Source organism: Diceros bicornis, chromosome 30 (assembly GCF_020826845.1).
Source record: "Diceros bicornis minor isolate mBicDic1 chromosome 30, mDicBic1.mat.cur, whole genome shotgun sequence".
In the NCBI taxonomy this organism is placed as follows: Eukaryota; Metazoa; Chordata; class Mammalia; order Perissodactyla; family Rhinocerotidae; genus Diceros; species Diceros bicornis.
Genome location: NC_080769.1, coordinates 7,615,044 through 7,639,769, shown reverse-complemented (window position 1 = coordinate 7,639,769; position 24,726 = coordinate 7,615,044). Strand labels below are relative to the sequence as shown.

At 41.7% G+C, this 24,726-nt stretch overlaps 1 pseudogene; it reads left to right on the top strand.

Moving 5' to 3' along the window:
- The first annotated feature begins 4,847 nt into the window (after positions 1-4,847).
- LOC131394545 (zinc finger protein 709-like) lies at positions 4,848-23,864 on the top strand (annotated as a pseudogene).
- Positions 23,865-24,726: the final 862 nt, after the last annotated feature.

Sequence of the window (24,726 nt, the reverse complement as noted above, 5' to 3'; positions counted from 1 at the left end):
AAAAAGATAAATGACCCAATTAAAAGTGGGCAAAAGATCTGAACAGAGAGCTCACTGAAGAAGATATAAATAGGAAATAAGCAATATGAAAACACGTTCCACATCAAATGTCATTGGGAAAATGCAAATAAAACGACAATGAGGTATCAATAAACACTTATTAAATGGGTAAAACTCTCAGAACACCAAACATTGGTGAAGATGCAAAATTACAAATAATCCTCCTCTATTGCCAGTGGAAATGGAATTTGGTATGTCTACAAGGGAAGACGGAAACTTTCCTTCAAAACAAAATACACTGTTACCACATAGAGTAAGATCCAGCAATCACACTCCTTGTTATTTTTCCAAATGAACTGAAACCTTATGTTCACACAAAACCTACACATGAATGTTTATAGGCAGTTTATTCATAATTGGCAAGAGTTAGAGTTTATAGCAAGATGTCCTTCAAGAGTCAAATAGACAAAAGCAGGCAGTGGAGTATCCATACGATGAAATACTGTTTAGTGATAAAAGGAGATGAGGTATCAAGCCACGAAAACACATGAGGGAATCTTAAAAGTATGTTGCTAACGGAAAGAAGCCAATGTGACACGGGTATGTGGTGTATGATTCCAAGTATATGACATTCTGGAAAAGACAAAGCATGAGCCAGTAGAAGGATCTTTAGTTGTGAAGAACTTGTGGGATGGAGGGAGGGATGAATCAATAGAGGGAGCACAGGGGATTTTCAGGGAAGTGAAACTACAATATGTGATACAGAAATGATGGACACATGTTATTATACATTTGCCAAAACCCATACAACGTATAACACAAAGAATCAATGCCGCTGTGCACTGTGATGCATCAATATGGGTCTTGAAATTGTAACAAATGTGCAGCAGTAAAACAAAATGTGAAAAAGAATGCAAACTCTGTGGATGCAGAGAGAAGGGTTATGTGGAAACTGTAAATTCTGATCCATTGTTCTGTAAACCTACAACTGGTCTAAAAAAATGAAGTCTTTCAAAAAACAGATGAAGACAGACTCATTATAATTCACCCCTGGTGACTGAAACAGGACATCTCTCATCCAACTGATTTCAATAAGCCAGTATGGTGCTCTATGAGCCTGAGACCCACAAGGAAGGTGAAACTTCCACCAAATGTCTTGTTGGAGAGCAGGGCACTGTATACTCTGAGAGGTGCCATGGTTACTATCAGTAGTGTCAGAAAAAACTCCAAGGTGGATAACGAGTGTCCTGGTGAGGCCTTATATTGTACACCTAGCAATGTACAGACAAGTGTTACCTTGATTCTATTTTGGCTATCAGTGAGTCAGGAGTTTTCCAAAGTTCTTTTTCCACAAAAGGTCATCTCTTAGACAATCATCCAAGAGTTTGTGAACATATGCAGATGAGCCCAATTTTTGGCCAGTAGTATGACGACTGCCTGATGTTTGGATAGCTCTGGTGACACTTGGGTTTGGTTCTTCATCAGGGATGTCCCAATTAAGGGATGAAGAGCAGCAACTCTCCACTGAGCTCCATCATGTACGAATGTGTATTGTTGTTCTTCAAGTCTATGCCCTCCCCAGTGCTGTGCATTCAGTTAACCCCAAGGAACTACCCAGGGAACCAAGGAGTCTGGGAGAGGGGTGACCTCCTCCACCCCCTAGCATCTTTCAAAAAACTGAAGAAACAAATGCCACGCTCCTCCTGCAGGTGACATAAGCTACAGGGCCCAGGTTAGGCTCCATCATATCAGAAGTAGGTGTAGTACCTGGGATATGCTGGTGGGAGGCTGTTTCCAGGGCCAAAGGCATAACAGGCACCTCAGTAGAGGGTCACATGCTCAGTGCTTGTGAGAGCCTATACTTTCAAGAGATCTCAGTACCTGGTGACAACAGCAGCTCTAATGGTGTATAGTGTGGGGACCAGGGCAGGTTCTTGCATCAGACGCCTATGGACAACTTACAGTCCTCCTCCTGAGAGCCTCAAATCACTGCCATCAGGGTTAGTGGCCTCCTCCATGACAACTGGTTGCTTTGTAGCATTTAAGGAACCCGGGCTTAAGTCGAGTATGAATTAATCCCTTTGCTGGGCCAAATGCAATCTGTGGGTCTTGTCCATTATAACCCAGAGGGTCAGGATCTTTATCGCAATAGACGCAGGGGTGGCAGCAGCAGAGTTACTCAGGGGTCCTGGGGAGCCCTCCGTAAGCTTGCTACCTACTGCCTGCTTTTTCCAATCTCTTCTTTGTGAAATAATTGCTCTTTAACCAGTGACCATTTGATGGGCTCAGCTCATTCACAGGTATAATCATGCTTGAAGCCCCAGATTCCCCCTAACGCCAAGGTGACCCCAGCTTCAGTCTCACGTTTACTCCAAACAGACAGACAGATTCCACTCAATACACTGACTGAGGACTACATTAAGGAGCGCTTCATTCCCAGATTCCTGCTCCAAGGACAAGGAAAAACTGCCAAAAATTACCAAAACAAACAGATGATTTCCACTCAAGACATAACCCGGAACCACACTGAGGAAGGCCCCATCCCCAGACTCCTGCTCCCAAAAGAACTGAAACTGCCAATTCAGAGTCCTCTGTATATAGAACCAGGCGTGGTGGGTCAACAATGCACACAGGGCAGCACAGCTCACAGGAGGAGCTGCCCAGCAAGCAGCAGCTCACAGTGCAGGAGCCTCCAGGCTTTCTCATCAGTCTGTCCAGACAAGAAGGCCTAGGGGAAAGGGAGGGGTGAGGCTTAAGTTCTCAGAAGTCAAACATCAAATATGTGGACCCTGGACACTCACTACAAGAATAAACAGGGGTAAGAGAAATAGGCATTTGCACTGTCTTGGTTTTATATAAAGAAACAGTAACAGGGTGATGCAGCAGGAATCAAAACTGGTCATTTGAGGGGGGCTGGAGAGAGAGCAGAGGAGTGGGGCAGGATGTGCAGGCAGGGAGTCTCCTTAAGTTAGTTTCCTCTCTTAGGAATTTTTTTAACCTTCCCATGTGTTATTTATTTAAAATAAGGAGAGAAATTTATAAACACCATATTTTACATGGTTAATCATTATTCTTAACTTTAGCTTTTAAAAATTAATTTAATTTTAACTTTTCTACATAAGAAACCACTCCTAGATTTAATACTTTAAATGCTAGTAAACATAAAACTGTAAACCATAAAAAAATGACAAACCCCTTTCTAACTAAAAGGACAAGGGACATTGTAGATTGTCCCTCCACTCTATTTCACACTGGGGATATTTTCAGGAAGGAATAGCATATTATAACACATTAGAGGTTTGCACTTAAGCCCTGAAATAAACTAGGAATTCCAAAAGTTTGCATAAGGTTTGACCTGTTTCCTCATATCAATGAAAACAGAAATTCAAGTGCTTTTTCCTCACATCCGCTAAAACAGGAAATCATTTGCCTTAGGGAGAGTACAGCCTTATAAACATCAGTGTTCTCTAGGGACAGGGACATCAGAAATTGACCCAAGCGTGGAAAAAGCACCTGACAACTTAAGTACACCCATCTCACGCGCTGAGGTTCTCTTACCTAAACAGAATAAAAATTGTATTTGGCTGCACAATTTTCTTGCCGTACTCACATCATATCTCTCAATCAGCATAAATTTTAAAACCCCAAGTACAAATGAAACTATAAGCAAAGGGCTGAAATCTTCAACTGATAAAGGAATCCAAGGACAGACACTGAATATTCCAATGAGCCCATAGAACAGCCTGCTTGTCTACAGTTCAGAAGGAAAACCCACACTCAGAAAGTTGACCGTATTCCCAAACTTAGGGTCTAAACACCTCTGGTTGAGACGTACCCCCTAGAGTGCTATGTGCCTGGTGAAGGCGAGTGGAGACACCCAAGCCGCCACAGGAGTGAACTCTGGGAGCTCCACACACCCTCCCCTCCCCAGGGAATAATGCAAATGCTCCCTCTCTCAGGCTTCCCTTCTCACAATGAGGAAAACTCAGCTGGATTCAGTTTAAGGTTCTGACCCAAATGAACTCCCAAATCAACGAACCCTAATCCAGGACACAGAACTCTTGACTTTCACAGACTTTCTCAATGTAAACAAATTACATTTGTATCCATGATCTTGACATTTTTATTTATTTTTTTATTTTTTCTGTGAGGAAGATCAGCCCTGAGCTAATATCTATTGCCAATCTTCCTCCTTTTTTTCCCCCTTTTTCTCCCCAAAGCCCCAGTAGATAGTTGTATGTCATAGCTGCACATCCTTCTAGCTGCTGTATGTTGGACACCGCCTCAGCATGGCTGGACAAGCGGTGCGTCTGTGAGCACCCGGGATCCTAACCCGGGCCACCAGTAGCAGATTAACCGCTAAGCCACGGGGCCAGCCCCAGAAACATTTTCTAAAGTTAACCATTTTGAATACCCAGAAGTCATTTTTCTCCTGAAACCAAGGCTTGTTCTTGGTTTTAATGCTCTTTCTCTGAACCTGACTGAAGTTCTGGAAGGATGCCCACCTAATGCATCCCTGGTGTCTGTGTACGTATTTGGCAAAACTATGTCAGACTCCAGTTGTCAACAAAGGTCAAAATGGAGAGAGAGTAATTATTGCACATGGCGAGGTGCCTTTTAATTGTGTTTGTAAAAGAATCACAGTTCCAGGAGCGCGCTCCCAGCACTACTCTTCAACGCAAATCTCGCTGTGGAGGACAAGTTCTGGGGGGCATTAGGCTCAGAAACGTAACCTCAGGGGGCTGTCACTCAGGCAGGAGGGGGCGAGGTCTTGTGAGCTGTCCAATCAGAGGCGGCGCTGGGGCAGGTGGGTGGGACAAAGGAGTCGCATCACCGGGAAGTAGCTGCTCGCTCCTTCCGCGCTCGGGATCCCCTGTCCTCCGCCATTAAAGCCCCCACGGTGCTTTGCCGCCGACTGTGTCGCGCTGTGACCGCTACCAAATCGTAGGAAGGACGCCACAGAACCCGGGAACTTAGAAATGGTGAGAGCTTGGCCCGGGCGTTGGGGCTGGGGGAGGAGGGTCTGGTCGGAACGGGCCGTGGCGGGAGTGGCCTCCCCGCGGTCATCTCCGAGTCTGCGGGCCCGAGTCCGCGGGGGCGCCGCTCGGACCTCAGTCCCCTCCGGCCGCAGCGTGGGGGCGAGGCCGGCAGCCGGGACCCCGGGCGTCCTGTGCTCACTGCGCGCGGCGACTTGGGCCCCGGAGCCTCTCTGGGCAGCTCTGCGCCCGCAGCCCCGCGTGTCCCCAGATGCTGCGGTGACCACGGGGAGGACATCAGGGACAGTCGTGACTCGGTGTCCGGGGCTCCTGCGCGGGAGGAGCTGTGGTCTGTGGGGTCCCCAGTTCTTCCTTTCTCCCCAGAGGGAACTCATTTTATTCCGAATTTTCCATACATTTGAGGGAGCAGAGTCTCAAATCCAGGACTCTGTCCCCCAGTCTAGATCTTCCTAGGGCTGACAGCAAATGTCGAAATTTCCACTCCCTCCCCGCATTCCCAAAGGCCACGTTCCCATCTCTAATTCACAGCATTATCACCTATTTGTCCTCCTTTGTGCATTTGAAACATCCAGTATTTTAATTGTTTATCATTTTCTCACAATGGATGGCTGTTTTTAAATTTATTTTGTGTGTGTGGATATTTGACACGAGTGAAAATCAGCCTGTAACCAGCTGGAACTACGTGGTGAGAAATCCTTGTGCCCCTCCCCCCAGGATCTTTCCTGAGCGCAGACAGCCTAGGGGAAGTCCTTTGGGTGGAGTTTCCTCTTGAGGACTGTTTTGGACCAGCTCATCTGTCAGCACTGGCCCCACCTAAGTTAGCCACCTTGAAAAGATTTATTCACTTTATTTTAGTCTCAGTTTTTCAATGAATGAAAATTACTTTATAATCAATACCATTCCAAACACAATGTAAAATATTTTCAAAGAGCCAGGAAAGAGGTTGTGGGGGATCAGAATTGGCCACCCTAAAATGTGTCTATTTGGCATGAGGATTATTTTGGGCTGGTTACTTTTAAGAAACTGCAGACGGAGAGGAAGCTCTGAAAATCAAGTAGAAATTACCCTTTGTAAGAGCCATTTACATTTGTAGGGAAATCTCCATTTGTCTCCCTCCCTGTACCAGGAAGAAGGGGGGATGACCTTATCTCTAGAAACTCTTGTCAATGCAGAAGGCAAAGACTTAAATCTGCATAATAACCTTACTCTTGTTGACCACTTTTCTGGTAATCTCTCGTAACTGATTCCCGGCTGCCCCAACACCCTCCTTTGTCTTCAGCTGAGGATAGTGTTTAAAGTAACAGCCTCCGCCATTGGCGAGTTGCTCAGTTTTCCTGGGTCTCTCCCATGTATACACGTTATAAAGCTTTGTTGGATTTTCTCCTGTTATTGTCTCATGTCAATTTAATTCGTAGCCCAGCCAGAAGGACCTAGAGGGTAGAAATTGATCTTCCTCCCTTAGAGGTGAATTACAGAAAAATGAATTATTCTGATATTCCTTTGCATGTATTCCATTCTTTCCTTTTTTTTCCACATTGCTGGTACTAATATTCTGAGATCTGTTCTTTAATTTTGGGGAAGTTCAAAAGTTCAAACTTTCCAGGAGGTTAGACTTGCAGACCTGAAGTGCTCAAGTTTAATAAATAGTTTATAAAACGATTTCTTGCCATGGAAATAACAATTAACATTATTTTTTTTTCCAGCATGCTTTAGATACTTCTGGGTTTTCTTGTTGAGCTCGCAAAGTGCCTTACAATCTTCTTCCCTCCTCTCCACATGAACACCGGTTTTGAGTGATTTTATTGGATTATTCAAACAGTGGGTTTCTGTTATTTAAAATATCAATGTGGTCCAGAGCAACTCCAGTGGAGGACAGAGGTCAGAGGCTGATGACTCCAAGATACAACCCCCTTGAGCCTCCAGTGGAAGCACTTGAACGTCCAGTTGTTCTGGGGGAGCTTCACCCTGCAGGTGTCCTCCCTGCTCTCCCCCACCTTGAAAGGAGCCTTTATACTGAGAGAAGCTACAGAGTCCCGGAAAGCTGGGGGTGCACCATGCGATGTTTGGTTGGAGGAGGTGGGGAGGGGGAGGTGATGCCCTTTCTGAGGTTGTAACAGTGCTTCACTTGGGCCTGTTTCTAGATACACGTTGGAGTTTTCACAGTGTAGGGGCACACAGAGGGTAATTTGTGCACATTGAGAAAGTCTGTGAAAGTCAGGAATTCTGTGTCCTTGATTAGGGTCCATAGATTTGGGAGTTTATTTGTGTCACAACCTTAAACTGAATTCTGCTGACAGTGGCTGATTATGGTGGTTTCTCATTGGTTGAATGTGGTGGTTTCTCATTGGATGAGTGTGGTGGTTTCTCCTTGGCTGGGCTGTTACTGGGCAAGGAGAAATTCTTCCTACCTCCAGATGGGGTGTGTAGGGTAGGCATCTTCCTGTTGAGGAATGGGAGGTACGCTTCTTTTTTGGGGTCTGAAAAATATAGTGAGTAGTACTGCATGAGAGGTCCTCCTTCAGGACTTGCCTGCTCCACTTGCAATGAGATTTCCTGTATTTCTGTTGACATTTGCAACCCCAGGTGACCATGTGGCAAGGCAGTGGCAGAACCCAGAACCCATGTCATGAGGCACAGGCCCCTGGAGCACAATACTCCCCACTGTCACATAAACATCACCTCTGCACCAACAAGCACAGTTTCACAATAGTCTCTATACCACCAATTATGTCAAAAAGAGATGCCCTGCCTGTCCCAGCTCTTGAGTCCCTCAGGTGCCCTGCTGTACCTAAACCACTCTCCCTGAGATCTCTGGCAGATTCCACCCTGCAGTTTCAGTGGCTCGTCTGCTGACCACACCTGGCTCCCACACCTCAGAACCTGCCTCCAGAGTGAGTTTGGAGCCCACCCACCAAGGCCAGTGCTTACTTTCTCTGGAACAGGACCCACCCTGCAGAGTTCCAGCCCTGAGGCCTGTGGGAAATGGTGATCCCAGCCAGACCCTCCAGTCATGGGCCCCTCCCTTCACATGGCACCCAGAATGCAACGGGCACCACACCGAGGGAAGTGGGGGGAAATGGTGAGGATTTACACCCCTCCTGAAGTGTGCAGGTCCAGGTGATGCCCCCTCCTTTGTGAGAGGCCACGCCCACTGTTTCCTGAAGGGAAGGGGCAGGAATGAGCCAAGCCACATCGCAGTGTGCTCTTGCAACAACTTCCAGTGCTTTCCTGGGTCCCCAAGGTGATGTCTCTGTTTCTGGGAGACCTGGGGTCTGAGATACTGAGGCCTCCTCCCCCGGATCAGTGAATGTTCCAGGGCAGGGTAGTGATCAACACCTCAGTGAGGATGGCCCATGGGGCCGACCCACATGGGGTCTGTGTGCAGGTGGGACACGGTGGCTGGGCGATGAACAGAACTTTGTTGTCTGCACTGAGCTTCCAATGGGAAAGCAGAGTGAGGAAGGGGCCAGTGGTGAGGGGCGTGTTTCTGGAAGTGATCATAGCAGCGTGAGGGGCTGGAGCACGATGATCACTGCAGCCCTTGTGGGCCCTGACTCTCCCCTCCTCAGGGCCTGGGCTGTGTGTCTCTGGGCCACTGTGTTTGAGGGTTTGTGACTTTGGGTGTCTGTGTGTGAGTGTGTGCACAGGTATGTCCAGTGAGAAAGCCTGTGGGATTTTGTATGTCTGTTTGGGGGGCTGTGTGTATGTCCTCAAAATCTGGAATGCTTTTCTTTCATTTGGTGCCTGACTGCCCTGGTGTGAGCAGACAAGTCCTTGTCTTCTTTCTGATTATATTAATCATGTGTTTTATTTTGTCTCTGAAGATGTTTTGACATCTTGGGGGCCTCTCAGACATAGGGAGACACTGCCCCTCCCAGGGGCACCTAACTCCACCTTGGCAGTGGACAGCCTGTCTGGAGCAGGCCTTTCGTGTGCACACCACCCGGTCCAGTGCCCTGTCCCTACAGACCTCCTGATCCACCTCTCACACAGCAAGACGATATCTCCCCTGCCCTAAACCAACCCAGGGCCAGGTACCAAATGACAAGACCGTCTCTATGCCCCAAACCCTGCTGGAATTGTTAAAAGTAGCCAATCCTAAGCTGCTTACACTGCCCTGACCTGTGTTTCCTATGGAACCCCAAATGAAGGCTCTGGCCTAGATTTTTGTCCCACTCCTGATTTGACCTCTTGAGCAAATCTGATACATCGACTGTGACCCTGCCTGACATGGCATGCCCCCTTACTTTGGGAAATACAAGTAATAAAATATTTCAATGACAGCAGCCTGTCCTTGTTGTCACTTAGTCACCTCCATAAATGAAAATCTCAGTGGTACAAATTGGACACTGATCCTAAGGAGAAAGCGTTCAGTTACGATGGTGGGGCCACCGTGGGAGGACTGAGTGAGGTCTGTGGGAATATGAGTCCACAGCAGAGGTGACGTTTACCAAGGAGCCTGCAGCAGAGGACATGGGTGCTGAGCGAGGAGATACTCACCTTTGTTCCCTCACTGAGCTCACAATAGAAAAGCAAAGTGACAGAGGGACAATTCATGATGAGTGAGTTTCTGGAAGCTTTTGTAGCAGTGAGAGGGGCTGGAACATCATGACTCCAGCCATTCTGGTTTCTGACTGTGCCATCCAGTCTCCCATTTTGTGTTTTTTGTAGAGATGTACTTTTTGTCCTGTGTGGTGTCAGGAACAGTGAAATCCCTTCCCCATCTGGAGGAGCTGAGACACCCTCTTTGGGGATTGGTTTGGGAGCCAGGAGACACCCCTCTACCAGGTGGGATGGGAGTGAGAACAATGCACTGTGTGAAGGTCTGGGCCTGTGATGAGGTCTGTGTGAAGCTTCCATGTGAGTGTGTGTGTGTCTGTCTCTCTATGAGCCCTGATATGCAAGAAATATTGGTGTGACAGGCCTTCTGGTAGGTGCTTTTGTGAACAAAGCAGAGCAAATATCCCCGTTTGCTTTAAAGCTGACATTTTAAGAGAGAAGAAGATATATAAGTAAAATTATAACATATGTCTGATGATTGGCCCTAAAGAGTAAAGAAAAGTGGGGCGGAGTGCAGAGGGCCTGGGCTCTGTGTGTCTATGGGAACATCTGTGTGTCTCTGAGCCATTAACTCTGAGGGTTTGTGAGTTTGTGTGTCTGTGTCTGTGTGTCTCCTCCTATATGTGCCACGTTAAGGTTATTGTGATTTTGTGTGTCTGTCTGTGGAGCTATGCACATGTCCTTTGAAATCTGTTAAGTTTTTTCCATGTTCTTGCCTAATTGCCCTGGTAGCACCTTTCCTACCATGTTGGGTAGAACTGGTGAGAGCAGACATCTCTGTCTTCTCTCTGATCTTAGAGAGAAAGCCTCCAGTCTTTCACCATCAAGAATGATGTCAGCTGTGGGTTTTCATTGATGCTTTATTTCATGTTGAGGTAGTTTACTGAGGGAGTTTATCGAGTGTTTTCCTTGTGAAGGAGTGTTGAACTTGGTCTGATGCTTGTTTGCATCTAATGAGATTATCCTGTAGTTGTTGATGTTGATTCTATTAATGGTTTCTTATGTTAATTCACTTTCAGATGTAAAACCAACATTTCTTTCCTGGGTTAAATTTCCGTGTGGTCATGCTGTTCAGGTCATTTTATCTATTGTTGGATTCACTGTACTAGTATTCTGTGGAGTGTTTTTTCATCTATATTGAAAAGAGAGATTTGTGTACTGAATTATAATGTAGTATATAGTATAAAATTATCTAATGCTGCATATAGTGTATATCTTTGTGTGTATATGTATATATAGACAGAATTTATAATACAGTATGTATACGTGTCTATATTAATATATATGTTAGAGTGTATTACCTGTATATACTATAGGTAGTATATAGTATTGTACAGAATTAGTATATATTATGTATAAATAGAATATATTATACATTAACATATTTATAATTAGTTTTGCAGTGTATAGTATAGTGTTATGCTTTTAAAGAATAGTATTACAGTCTTATCAGTCTGTAGCATAGTGGGTGTCATTACCGTGTCCGTCCACGGAGTTACTCAAATAAGCCGTTCACATCCTCCCATGGGCTCATAGGAGCCCCTCACTGTCTTGATGCTCCAAAGCCTCGCTCCCACACCCCCTGTTTGTTTTCTCTGCTTCTGAGTGCAACTGAGGTGTCAGTATGTGTTTCTGAAATTGTAACTAGTTTTTCAGCCTGAGGGTTGAAGTGAGGCTCTGTCGTTTGATTTTTAATATGTGAAGAGACACGTGGGAGCTGCTTATGTATTTGAGTAAGTATGAGCAAGATTATCCCAGAGTGCTTTCTCCCAAAGCATGACCTTGGATAAGTAGTTGATGTTCTTGTTGCCAGGCAGCTAGACCGTGGCCAGTGAGCTGAGAGTCTCAAAATATGAAGATGGTGTTGACATGCAGGGCATCTTCCAGCATGAATGCCTGCATGTTGACTAATCCTGCTGACCATTAGGTCCTGTCTTTGATCAGGGATGGCCTGGTTAGGGACCATCGTATGATGGTCATAAGACCACCATTGATATGAAAATAGGTGCAGGATTTATTTTTTCGTGAACCAGAAAGCAAAGCATATTTCAGAAAGTAAAACACACGTCCTTTGCATTTCAAAGGGAAGAAAAAAATAGGTACTTTAAATTGCTTCTTTGTAGACAAATGCTGAAAAGCCTTACAAGAAATGAAGTACATTGTTATCCACATGAGCATGGAGAATCTAGAAGCCAATGCTAGAATGCATGTTAGGACCAGCCTCCAGGCACGCTTTTAAAAATATCAGGCTGAGTTATTGAAAATTGATATTCATGATAAACAAAAAAATTATATTAACTGTATTTTATTTTATTTTTGTGAGGGAGATCAGCCCTGAGCTAACATCCGTGCTAATCCTCCTCTTTTTGCTGAGGAAGACCGGCTCTGAGCTAACATCTATTGCCAATCTTCCTCCTTTTTTTCTTCCCCAAAGCCCCAGTAGATAGTTGTATGTCATAGCTGCACATCCTTCTAGTTGCTGTATGTGGGACGCGGCCTCAGCATGGCCGGAGAAGCGGTGCGTCGGTGCGCGCCCGGGATCCGAACCCGGGCCACCAGCAGCGGAGCGCACGCACTTAACCGCTAAGCCACGGGGCCGGCCCCGTATTTTATTTTTAATAGTGTTGAATAACAAAAATTCAACTGAATAAATTTTAAATGTCTAATTGGCTTTATTGAGCAATTCATTAATTAGGCAGCATCCCATGTTGCAAGTAGAGAGGAGGAGGTCCATAGGACTATAGAAAGGGAAAAGTTTTAAAGCCAGGAGAAGGAAGGCATAAGCAGAATAAAAGGATTATTTTAGGCAAAGTTACCTTCCTTTGGGGACACAAGGGTTTTGTTAGGTGGATTACCACATCTTCTTTTGGGGATTGGAGAAGGCCCATTACCTCATTGGTACAGACCAGAAAATTCTAGACTGACCTGAATGAGATTGAAGCTGCAGTTAGGTTAAATAATAAACCCTGGTTTGGTGATGTGGGACTAGCAAAAGTGACTCCATTTGGGGCCTGTGGTTTTCTTGTTAACAATAGTTTATAATCAAATGACTAATGTATCTTTAATGGGAAGCCAGAGCTCTATGTGTTAATTGTCTAAATAATAATTTTTTGAAGTGTGCAATACATTTTAACCATAAAATATTAATTTTTTCAATTGTTTCTCTGTAAAATGACAAGTGATACTACAGCCTGTAGTGCCATTGTTTATCAATCTGGAGAGGATTTCTGATATGGGCCGTGTATTAAGTGCACTAGAGTTGTATCATAATGTAAGCAGATGCACTGACCCACTCCCCAGTGAAACTGGTAAAAACTAATTTAAAACAACCATTTAAACCCTCCGGAATTCGTTCTAAGGGCAAGCAGCAAATGAGGAACATGTATTCAAGAAAATTGATAAATATTCTGTGAGAAAGGGGAGAGTGTGTGGGATTTGAACCATGTCCACTCTCTCCCCACTCTCAGCTCAGCAAGTGAACACTCCTCTCCAGAGTGCTGCACCCTGAACCAGAAGACACGATTCTGTCTCCCTAAGCTTCCAGAATGGGGGCTTTTTCCCAGGAAGAGCAGGACTTCAACATTACCCATCCTGCCCTCAGCTACATATTCATGAATTTAAGTCCCTCATTGGTTCACATGATAACCAGGGACACCCTTCTTGCACCCAGCCCCTTCTCCTGGTACAGAGGCTCTGCTGTGCTCATGCTTTGCTGAGAATACTGGGCACTGGTCACTTTTCCCAGCTTATGAGGTGGCTGTCATAGGAGACAATCAAGAGGACCCTTGGCTGCTGTCTCTCCACTGCACTGATTCATTACAGCATTTTCCAAAACACTCAAGATTATTTAATAACGATTCTTCACAGTTTCTTTAAAGAATTAATATGGAGAGAATACTTCATACTAATATTGTGAGGCCAGTACAACAAATGCCAGCAAACCCAATTCAGCAATAAGGAAAAGAATCATACACCATGACCAAGTGAGATTTATTCCAGGGATGAAAGGCGGGGTTAACATCTCAAAATCCATTCATATAATAAAGGATATCAATAGAGTAAAAATCAGACATGGCAGATCATTTCACTAGACTCACGGACAATAATTGACAAAATCCAGTACCCTTTCATGATTAAAGCACTCAGATTACCAGGAAAAGAAGGAAATGTCATAACGTCATAATGAGCATATGTGGAAAAACCTCCAGCTAATATTATATTTCTTTTATTATTATTATTTAAAATTTTTTTTAGTATTATATTTAATTGTAAAAAACTGGATGCTTTCCCCTGAAGATAAGGAACCAAAGAAGGATGTCTGCTCTTTCCACTTCTATTTTAGAATATGCTGGAGATTTTACCATTTTCCAAGAAACAAAGACAGATAGCCAAGAGCATGTGAAAAGATGCTGAACATTGTTAGTCATCAAGGAAATGCAAATCAAATCCCCAGTGAGATGGCCAGAGTCAAGAAGTGAGGTAATAACAAGTTTTGTTGAGGATACATTTAGAAATTTGAACTCTCATACATGGGTGGTGAGAATATAAAATGGTGTAGTTACTGTGGAAAAAGGTCTGGGAGTTCCTCAAGTATAAAACCTAAAATTACCATATGACCCATCAATTACAATCCTAGATGCTTACTTGTGTGTGTGTGTGTGTGTGTGTGTGTGTGTGTGTGTGTGTTTGGTGAGAATGCTTAATCCACTGATTTAGCAAATTTCAGGTATATAAATTGTATACATATATCAAATGATCACACTGTAATCTTTATATATAGACAAATTTTTGTCTTGTGTGGAATCTGTCTGTGTGTTTAGAGTGAAGGTGAGACTGAGGCTGGAGTTGCCTAAAAATTAGTGGAGGCCTGGGGTTACAAGGATGACTATACCCTGTGAGGGGGTGAGTCCACCAGATGGTCACTCCTTAAAGAGCAATTATTTCAGAGAAAGAAGAGACAGGAAAATGCAGCCACAAGGTAACAAGATTACAGAGGTCTCACCAGGATCCCTAAATAACTCTGCTGCTGCTGCCATCTCTGCAGATATTGCAACAAAGATCCTGACCCTCTGGGTTATAGTGACAACACCCACAGTATGAGTTTGCCACAGCAAAGGGATTAGTGCAAACCTAACTTAAGCCTAGGGTCGTTAAACTCTATAAAGCAACCGGTTGTCATGGAGGAGGCCTCTAACCCTGATGACAGCGATTTGAGGCTCTCAGGAGGAGGACCTTAAGTTGTCCATAGGCTTCTGATGAAGGAACCTGCCCTAGTCCCACACTATATGCCATTAGAGCTGCTATTGTCACCAGGTACTGAGAGCTCTTGAAAATAGAGGCTCTCACAAGCAGTGAGCATGTGACCCTCTACCAAGGCACCTATAATGCCTTTGGCCTGGGAAATAGCTTCCCAGCAGTTCAGCCCAGCTACCGACACTTACTTGTGGTATGATGGAGCCTAACCTTGGCCCTGTAGCTTATACCACCTGCAGGAGGGGCATGGCCTTTGTTTCTTCAGTTTGTTGAAAGATGCTAGGGTGATGGAGGAGGTCACCCTTCTCCAAGACACCTTGGTTCCCTGGGTAGTTTCTCAGGATTAACTGAATGCACAGCACCGGGGAGTGCATGGACTTGAAAGATGACAATACACATTCGTACATGATGGAGCTCAGTGGAGAGTTGCTGCTCTTCATCCCTTAATTGGGACATCCCTGATGAACCAAACTCAAGAGTCACCAGAGCTAACCAAACATCAGGCAGTCATCACGCTACTGGCCAAAAATTGGCCTCAACTGCACATGTTCACAAACTCTTGAATGATTGTCTAAGAGATGCCCCTTTGTGGTAAAATAACTCTGGGAATGTCTTAAATCAGAGATAACCAAAATAGAAATCAAGCTAACACTTGGCTGTACGTTACTAAGTCCACAATACAAAGACTCACCAGGACACTCGTTATCCACCTTGGAGTTCTGACACTACTGAGAGTGACCATGGCACCTCTCAGAGAATACAGTGCCGTGCTCTCAACAAGGCATTTGGTGGAAGTTTCACCTCCCTTATGGGTCTCAGGCTCGTAGAGCACCATACTGGCTTATTGAAATCAGTTGGATGAGAGATGTCCTGTTTCAGTTATCAGGGGTGAATTGTAATGAGTCTGTCTTCACCTTTTTTTTGAAAGACTTCAGTTTTCTTTAGAGCAGTTTTGGGTTTTCAGAAAAATTGATCAGAATTTACAGTTTCTACAGAACCCTTCTCTCTGCATCCACACAGTTTGCACTCTTTTTCATATTTTGTATTATTACTGTGGTCCATTTGTTACAATTTCCAAACCCATATTGATGCATCACAGTGCTCAGTGTACATTAGCATTGACTCTTTGTGTTATACAATGTATGGGTTTTGGCAAACGTATAATGACGTGTCCATCATTTCTGTATCATAAAGTATAGTTTCACTTCCCTAAAAATCCTCTGTGTTCCACCTATTGATTCGTCACTCCCCCAACCCCCAAATCCTTAACAACTAAAGATCCTTCTAATGGCTCATATAATGTCATATACTTGGAATCATACACTACATAGATTTTGTCACATTGGCCTCTTTCCGTTAGCAATATCCGTTCAAGATTCCTCTGTGTGTTTTCATGGCTTGATACTTCATTTCTTTTTATCACTGAACAGTATTTCACTATGGATACACCATTGATTGTTTTGTCTATTTGATTCTTGAGGGACATCTTGTTTAAAATTCGAAGACTTGCCAATTGTGAATATAGCACCTATAAACATTCAGGTGGATGTTTTGTGTGAACATAAGATTTCAGTACACTTGCAAAAATACCAAGGAGTGTGATTACTGGATCTTACTCTACGTAGTAACTCTGAATTTTGCTTTGAAAGAAGGTTCCTGTCTTCCATTGTAAGTTACCAAATTCCATTTCCACCAGCAATGAATGAGGCTTACCTGTAGCTTCACATCTTCACCAGTATTTTGTGTTCCTAGTGTTTTAAGTTTTAACCATTATAATAAGTGTTTAATGATACCTCATTGTTGTTTTATTTGCAATTTCCCAATGACATTTACTGTGGAGAATGTGTTCATATTGCCTATTTCCCATCTATATATCTTATATCTTCTTCAGTGAAATGTCTGTTCAGATCTTTTGCCTATTTTTAATTGGGTTGTTTGTCTTTTGACTGTTGAGTTTTAAGAGTTCTTTGGATATTTCAGATACAAGTCATTTATCCAATAAGTGTTTTACAAAAACTTTCACTTACTCTGTGAGTTGTTTTTATTGTCTTAACACTGTATTTCTCAGAGCAGTAGTTTTTCATTTTAATGAAGTAAAATTTTTGGTTTTTTTCCTTTTGTGGACCTTGCTTTTTGGTTTCATATCTAAAAATTCATCTGAAAACCCAAGGTCATCTAGATTTTCTCCTATGTTACCATCTAGGAGGTCATTCCTTAGGCATTTTGCATTTAAATCTGTGATGTGTGTTGAGTTAATTTTTGTGAAATGTATGGGGCCCGTGTCTACATTTGTTTTGTGTGCGTGTTTGCATGTGGCTACCCATTATTTCCACCATTATTTGTTTAAAAGACCTAATTTTTTGTTTGAATTGCCTTTCCTTCTTTGTCAAAAATCACTTGACTGGGGCTGGCCTTAACCAACTGGAGCGGTTAAGTGTGAGCTCCACTCCAGTGGCCCGGGGTTCACAGGTTCGGATCCCGGGCACGCACCGATGCACCGTTTGTCAAGCCATGCTGTGGCGGCGTCCCATATCAAGTAGAGAAAGATGGGCACGGATGTTAGCCCAGGGCCAGTCTTCCTCAGCAAAAAGAGGAGGATTGGCATCGGATGTTAGCTCAGGGCTAGTCTTCCTCACACACACACAAAAAATCACTTGATTATATTTGTGTGGGTCTATGAGGAAAGCAATGGACTCATATCCTGCAACCTTGCTATGTTCTCTTATTAATTCCAGGAGTTAATTTCTGTTGTGAATTCTTTTAGCCATTCCACTGACTATCATGTCATATGGAAAAAAATGTTATAAATTTAGCTACAGGATTCATAAAGATGTTCTTTCTTAAGAAGTGGACATCCTCTTTATTACCAGTTTGTTATAAATGGATGTTGGATTTTATGAAATCCTTTTTTATTTTCATTTTTCCCTGCTTTCCTTTCTGATATTAGTAATTTCTGTCTTCCATCCTTTCCTTGTTTTCTTGAATAGTGTTTATCAATTTTATTAGTCTTGTCAAAGAACCATTTGTTTTAATTTTCTCCATTGATTTCGACAATGACATTGATTTCTTTTTATTTATTAATTAATTTTTTATTTATTCTTTTATTGTGCTTACTTTAGGCTAAATGTGCACTTCTTTTTATTGTTTCCTAAGTTAGATGCTTACATTATTGATAATAGATCTTTGGTTTTTCCAGTGTATTTGTTCAATGGCAAAAATTTCCCTCTAGGCACTACTTTTGCTGCTTTCCAGAACCATTGGTATGTTGTGTTTCATTTCCTTTAGTTCAAAAGAAATTTTTATTTCTCTTGAGACTTCATCTTTGATCCAATGTATTATTTAGAAGTGTGTTATTGTTTCTCCACATACTTGAGGTTTTCCAACAATCTTGATGTTATTCACTTCTAGATGAATGTCTAGGTGGTGTGAGAGCATATTTTCTATGTGTTCTGTTTTTTCAAATTTGATTAGGTGTGCTTTCTGTCCCACAATGTGGTTTGTCTTGGAGAATATTCCATGTGACCTTGAGAAGAATGTATATTCTGCTGTTGTGTATGAAGTATTCCATAGAGTATAATGAAATCCACTTGTTTCATAGTGCTCTTCAGTTCACCTCTGTCATTCCTCATCCTGCCTACTGGAATTTATAACTCTTGGTAAGGGCGAGTTGAATTCTACAGCTGTAGTACTGGATTCATCTATTTCTCCTTTGCCCCTCTGTTATGCAGGTACGCATGAAGCACTGCTGTGCCTTCTTGGAGAATAGACCCCTTTATCAGTGTCTAATGCCCCTCTCTATCTCTGCATTTTTCTTAGTTTGAAATCTGCATTGTCTATAATTCATATACCGATGGCAGCTTTCTTTTTACTAGGGTTGGCATTGTCTATTTTTCTCCATCCCTTTACCCTTCATCTATCAGTGTATATAAAGTGTATTTAAAGTGGGTTTGTTGTAGACAATATATAATTGTGTTCTTTGAAATCTGATATTACTGTGTGTTTCAATTGTATTGATACCATTGATAATTAAAGCTGATATTGATAAAGCTGGATTAATATTTATGAGGTCTTTGACTGTTTTCTAGTTTTTGCCCTTGTTTTTTTTTCTTTTTGTCTTCCACATTTTTCTGTCTTCTCTGGCTGAAATTGTGCAATTTCTCTGATTTCTTCTCGTCTCTTAGAATATCAGTTACACATTTTTGAAAAGCATTTTGTAATGGTTCCTCTTGAGTTTTCAGTATACATTTACAACTAACCCACCTCCTCTGCCAAATAACAGTATGCCCCTTCACTGTTGTGCAAGTACCTCTTAACACACTATCCCCAGTTTCCCCTTCCCATTTCTTTGTCATGTTGTTGTCATTTGTTTTACTTGTCCATAAGCTTCATGTATTGTATAATCATCAGCAAATTGACTATCAAACCATTGTGGGTTTCAGTGAACTTCGTTGCATTCTGCAGCTCTTAACCTGCCCCCTCAAGGCCAGCAAGGCTCAAGGTACATTGTTAGGGTTTGACTGGAAAGAGCTGTTCTGGCACATTGTTATCTCACTGTGTGTTCTAAAAATTGGCAGGAAGTAGCCTTGAGGCACTTGAGTATAGGGATTTTATGGTCTAATTGGTCATGCCTTCTTCCTTGTGTCTGAGCTCTAAGTTCCAAATAACTTTCTAGCCCCACTAAATCACACAGAGAGAGAGAGAAAGAACTGAGTGTATGATAAATATTACGCATTAAAAGTGATGCTTCCCCCCAAGAAGGTTTACATTCACCAGCTGCATCTGAGTCCTTGTAATGGTCTGGAGGAATCTAAGACAATGTGGCCAGTTGGGCTTCATTGTAAGTCTGATTTCTACGGGCCTCCTGGCCTCTCTTGTTGATGACGGGAGTACACAAAAAGTTTCCCATTCTTGACTATGTTTTTATCGATTGAAACCTCATGCAGATTTCACCCTCTGCCTCATGGAGTGCTGTGACTGGTGGGTAATAAGGAAGAAGATGAAAGAATTTTTCTCACAAGGAATCATCAGTCTTAAAATGATATTTGCTTTATTTCTATAACATTTGTGTCATTTCCTAATATACTCTGTACCCTGCCATTACAGAAAAATATGATGTAATGTGATCACAGTACAAATACATAAATAATTTCCATGTGTTCATAATACTGTTAAATTGATGAGCAAGTGTGCACAGAAAATGAGTGGGTTTTTGATGATCACAACATAGAATAAATGTTTGGAGATGACAGAATCATATGTAACCTTCCTACATATGGAGTACAGATCCCCAGTGCTGTCAGCCTTATGCATCCTACTCTACACATGTTTGTGATGTTTCAGGACTCAGTGGCCATTGAGGATGTGGCTGTGAACTTCACCCCAGAGGAGTGGGCTTTACTGGATCCTTCACAGAAGAAACTCTACAGAGATGTGATGTGGGAAACCTTCAGTAACCTGGCCTCAATGGGTAAGACTGAGGACATTCCTTCCCTTCGTCAAGTAGAGAACAAGTGTTTCTTGCCCATCAACATGGTTCCAATATGTAGAATGTGGAAACAGGGGGTGTTTGTAAATAAACTAGAAATGGTCATAGCTCATCATGGACTTAAAGCTAAATTTTTTTCTATAATTTCTAATACTTTGGAATCGTCTTTCTGGGTCTGCATTTTAGGAAAAATATGGGAAGATCATGATGTTGAAGATCAGTACCAAAACTGGGAAAGAAAACAGAGGTGAGTATATAGAAAACAGTCTCTGATGTGAGAATTCTGGTATGTTGTGAAATTTTAAAGAGAAGCAAATAAAACAAATAACGCTTGCTTCAAATTTAGCTATTCTTAGAAAATTTTTATCAAATATGCTTTCTGAAATGTGATGTAGAGGATCAGTTTTTGCAAAATAGTTCCCTTGGAAACAGGATTAATAAACTCTATGTAGGAATATCACTGTTTTGATAACATGAAGGGTGAAAGCCTCTTGTAAAGCATTCATTATATTCAGTTTCTGTGAATTGAGACAAGACAGAAAACCTAAACTTTTCCTATGAATCATAATCAATATAACAAATATAAAATCATTAATAAAGAAATCATTAATAATGTGCTCCTTATTTCTTACAGTGGTTATATAGCAGGGAGACTCTGTGAAAGTGAAGAAGGTAGTCAACATGGAGATAAATTCAGCCTTACTCCAAATCTCAGTCTGAACAAGAAGACTATAGGAGTTAAACGATATGAATGCAGTCCATGTGGAAAAGCCTTCATGCATCATTCATCCCTTAATAGACACATTAGATGTCACACTGAACGAAAACCATATGACTATCAAAACTATGGAAAGAAGTTACGTAAATGTAAGGAATGTGGTAAAGCCTTCCCTGTTCCCAGTGCTCTTCAAAGACATGAAAGAACTCATACTGGAGAGAAACCTTATGAATGTAAAAAATGCAGTAAAGCATTCGCTTGCTCCAGTTACCGTCGAATACATGAAAGAATTCACACTGGAGAGAAACCTTATAAATGTGAAAAATGCAGTGAAGCATTCACTTCTTCCAGTTCTCTTCAAGCACATGAAAGGAGTCACACTGGAGAGAAACCTTATGAATGTAAAATATGCAGTAAAGCATTCACTGCTTCCCGTTCTCTTCGAGTACATGAAAGAATCCATACTGGAGAGAAACCCTATAAATGTAAAACATGCAGTAAAGCATTCACTTTTTCCACTTCTCTTCGATTACATGAAAGAATCCATACCGGAGAGAAACCTTATGAATGTAAAAAATGCAGTAAAGCATTCGCTTTTTCCACTTCTCTTCGAGTACATGAAAGAATTCATACTGGAGACAAACCCTATGAATGTAAAAAATGCAGTAAAGCATTCACTTTTTCCACTTCTCTTCGAGTACATGAAAGAATTCATACTGGAGAGAAACCCTATGAATGTAAAAAATGTGGTAAAGCATTCGCTTCTTCCAGTACTCTTCGAATACATGAAAGAAATCACACAGGAGAGAAACCTTATCAATGTGAAAAGTGCAGTAAAGCATTCACTTCTAACAGTTCTCTTCGATTACATGAAAGAATTCATACGGAAGAGAAACGCTATGAATGTAAACAATGCAATAAAGCATTCACTTCTTCTCGTTATCTTCGATTGCATGAAAGAATTCATACCGGAGAGAAACGCTATGAATGTAAAAAATGCAGTAAAGCGTTCACTTTTTCCGGTTCTCTTCACTCACATAAAAGAATGCATATTGGAGAGACCCCATGAATGTAAAAAATGCAGTAAAGCGTTCACTTCTCTTAGATCACTTCAAAGACTTGAAAGAAGTCGCGTAGGAGAGAAAGCCTGTGAGTGTCAGGAAACTGGTAAAGCATTTATTTCTGATGCAAACTTTTGAGGATATGCGAGAATGCACACTAGAGGAAAAACCATGTAAAGATAAAGAATGTGGGAATGCTTTATGTCATCCCAGATTTTTCTGAAGGCATGATAGAAACGTTACATATTTGAATATAAATAGCATGGGAAAGACTTCATTTGGCCTACATACTTCTATGTGTAACTTCCAACCAGAAAGAAATATAAATGTAAGTAACATGGGAAAACTTGTTTGTGTATAATGTTCTAGAAAACTTTCAACATGAAAGAGTTGTTATAAAGTTTGTAAATATATTGTGTTTTCTAAGCCACTTAAAGTGCAACATTGGATTGTGGGTTTCTATTAATAAAATGAATATTGAGATAATTCTACAAGTTATCCTTCATCAATACTATATAAAGATTAATAGGTGGTACTTTCCTCTTATATCAGTTAATATTTTCTCTTTAATTTTTAATGTTTTAATTGTTCTATGTTAAAAGGCCATTGAAAAATGACAGTTTGTAGTTTTGCGATTTGCTTCCTGGCCTTATATTGCAGTTCCCAGATTTGCCTAATCCATTGTGCATTTTGTACCTTTCTTAGAGAGAGCTCCTTTTTTGGGGTGGTGGGTGTATGAGCCTGTTTTTATTTTCCACACTTGGAACAGTTGGAATAAAGTTTTATGTATGGCAGGTTTGTCAGAGAGTATACTTTGCTGTAAATTTATTTTCACGTTTGGGCCTTTGCTCTTTGTCCTTCCTTCTGACTGGTATTTGGTGAATAGACATTGAATTAAGTAGAGGCCTGTGATAGGGCAACAAAATCTAGAGCTGGAGACATCACCCCTATATTGTATTATGTCCATGTGGGTAATATTAAGAACTGGATCCTTAAGAATCCATCCCCTTTGTACTTCCATGTTGGAATTCACCAATACCCTCACTTGCATGAGATTTGGAAGGCAGAAGCAAACAAGGCATTGGTCAGATTTTGGAACCGCCATACAGGGAGAGAGACAGTTACATAGGAGCTTCGAGGACACCATCCTCAATCCCGTTTTCTGGATTCTTTGCCCTTCTAAGCAAGAGTATCTTGAAAAGCACCACCAACTGTTGGGACTTCCATTTTCTTAGAGTTGTCTTTTCCTCTTATATTTTCATAAGTTTCACATCAAAGATCCATCAGAGTTAGGATTTTTCTGTAAGGTCTCTTGTGTCCAGCAGGAAACTAATTCAGACTTTTGTGGTTGGGAGTATTCTCTGATTCCCCTCTTAGATGATAGCTGTGTAAGGTCTAATTATGCTATTCATAGTGCTAGTGAGTGTGTTTCCTGATTCACCGTGAAGATCTGCAATAGGGCAGTAAAAAAAAGGACCTGGGAATTTGTTTCTCTGCTGCATTGTGCAGTGGCTGCCTTGACCCGGTTCTTCACGTGAGAACAGTCCCCTTTCTCATGTCAGGAAGACAGTGTGTGTTTCCTGTTAGTTATAGCTAAATGTATTCCCTCAATATGTTTTCAATAATGTTTGATTGTATGTCATTAAAACTATGCGTTTCCTTGTGAAATGAACACTTCTGTAGTTGTTTCATTGATATATTTTATCAACTGTTCTAATCCAGCATATGCTAATAAATATTCGTGTGCTTTTCTTTCCTAAGAACATATTAAAATTCATTTTAATTATGGATTTTCAGATATACTTTGCAATTTTCTTCATTTAATCATTATACATTATGAGTCAACTTTGCCATGTGCATACAAATTCAGGTATTTTTTTCCTCAGGCAAACTTTAATTTTCTTTCTTTTATAGTTACTATTTTTTTCGTGAAACTAATTTCTAATTTATTCTTAACACAAAACTTAAAAATCATGTTTTTTTAACGCCCTCTTGCCAGTGACCTGCAAGACTGCAGCTGCAGTCAAAGAGAGGGGTGCAGTAAATTCTAAGAAGATTGACCACAGACCATAAAGGACTGTGAGGTGTAACAGTGACAGGGTGCTCAGAAGTCCTCCTTACAAGATGTTGGCATGTGGTTGTGGATTTGATTGCTATTCAAGGAGGAAGGTTGTTTTCTCTATTGAATGCTGTGAGGAGGTAAACATAATTCTGTGTTTGGAAGCATTTTGTCTTTGGTAAATATAATCATTCTTTTCTAGAAGGCAAAACAAGGCAGTGGAGCAAAAGTTATTTTCTAAGAAGTTCCAGTCAGTCTTTTTAGTAAGAAGAAGGGAAACTTAGTCATATTTATGATTTAGAATTTTATCTTTTACTGTTTGTACTGGTATGTTACAGAATATTTTTAGTTTTCTCTTGGTGACTGTACCTTTGATGAAGGAGATGAGTGAGATTTTTCTCTTCAGCAGGATGAGACTTGGCCTTGCAGTGACTGCAGGCAGCTCCTGGTCCTCTGGGACAGCTTTGCCTTTCCTGTTTATTATCAAGACACTGATGTATTTCCTATGGTGTATTAGACACTGTTGACCCTGAAGTACCTCAGTCAAATTATATAAATTCACTTAGTATACTACATAATGTTTTTAATGTCTC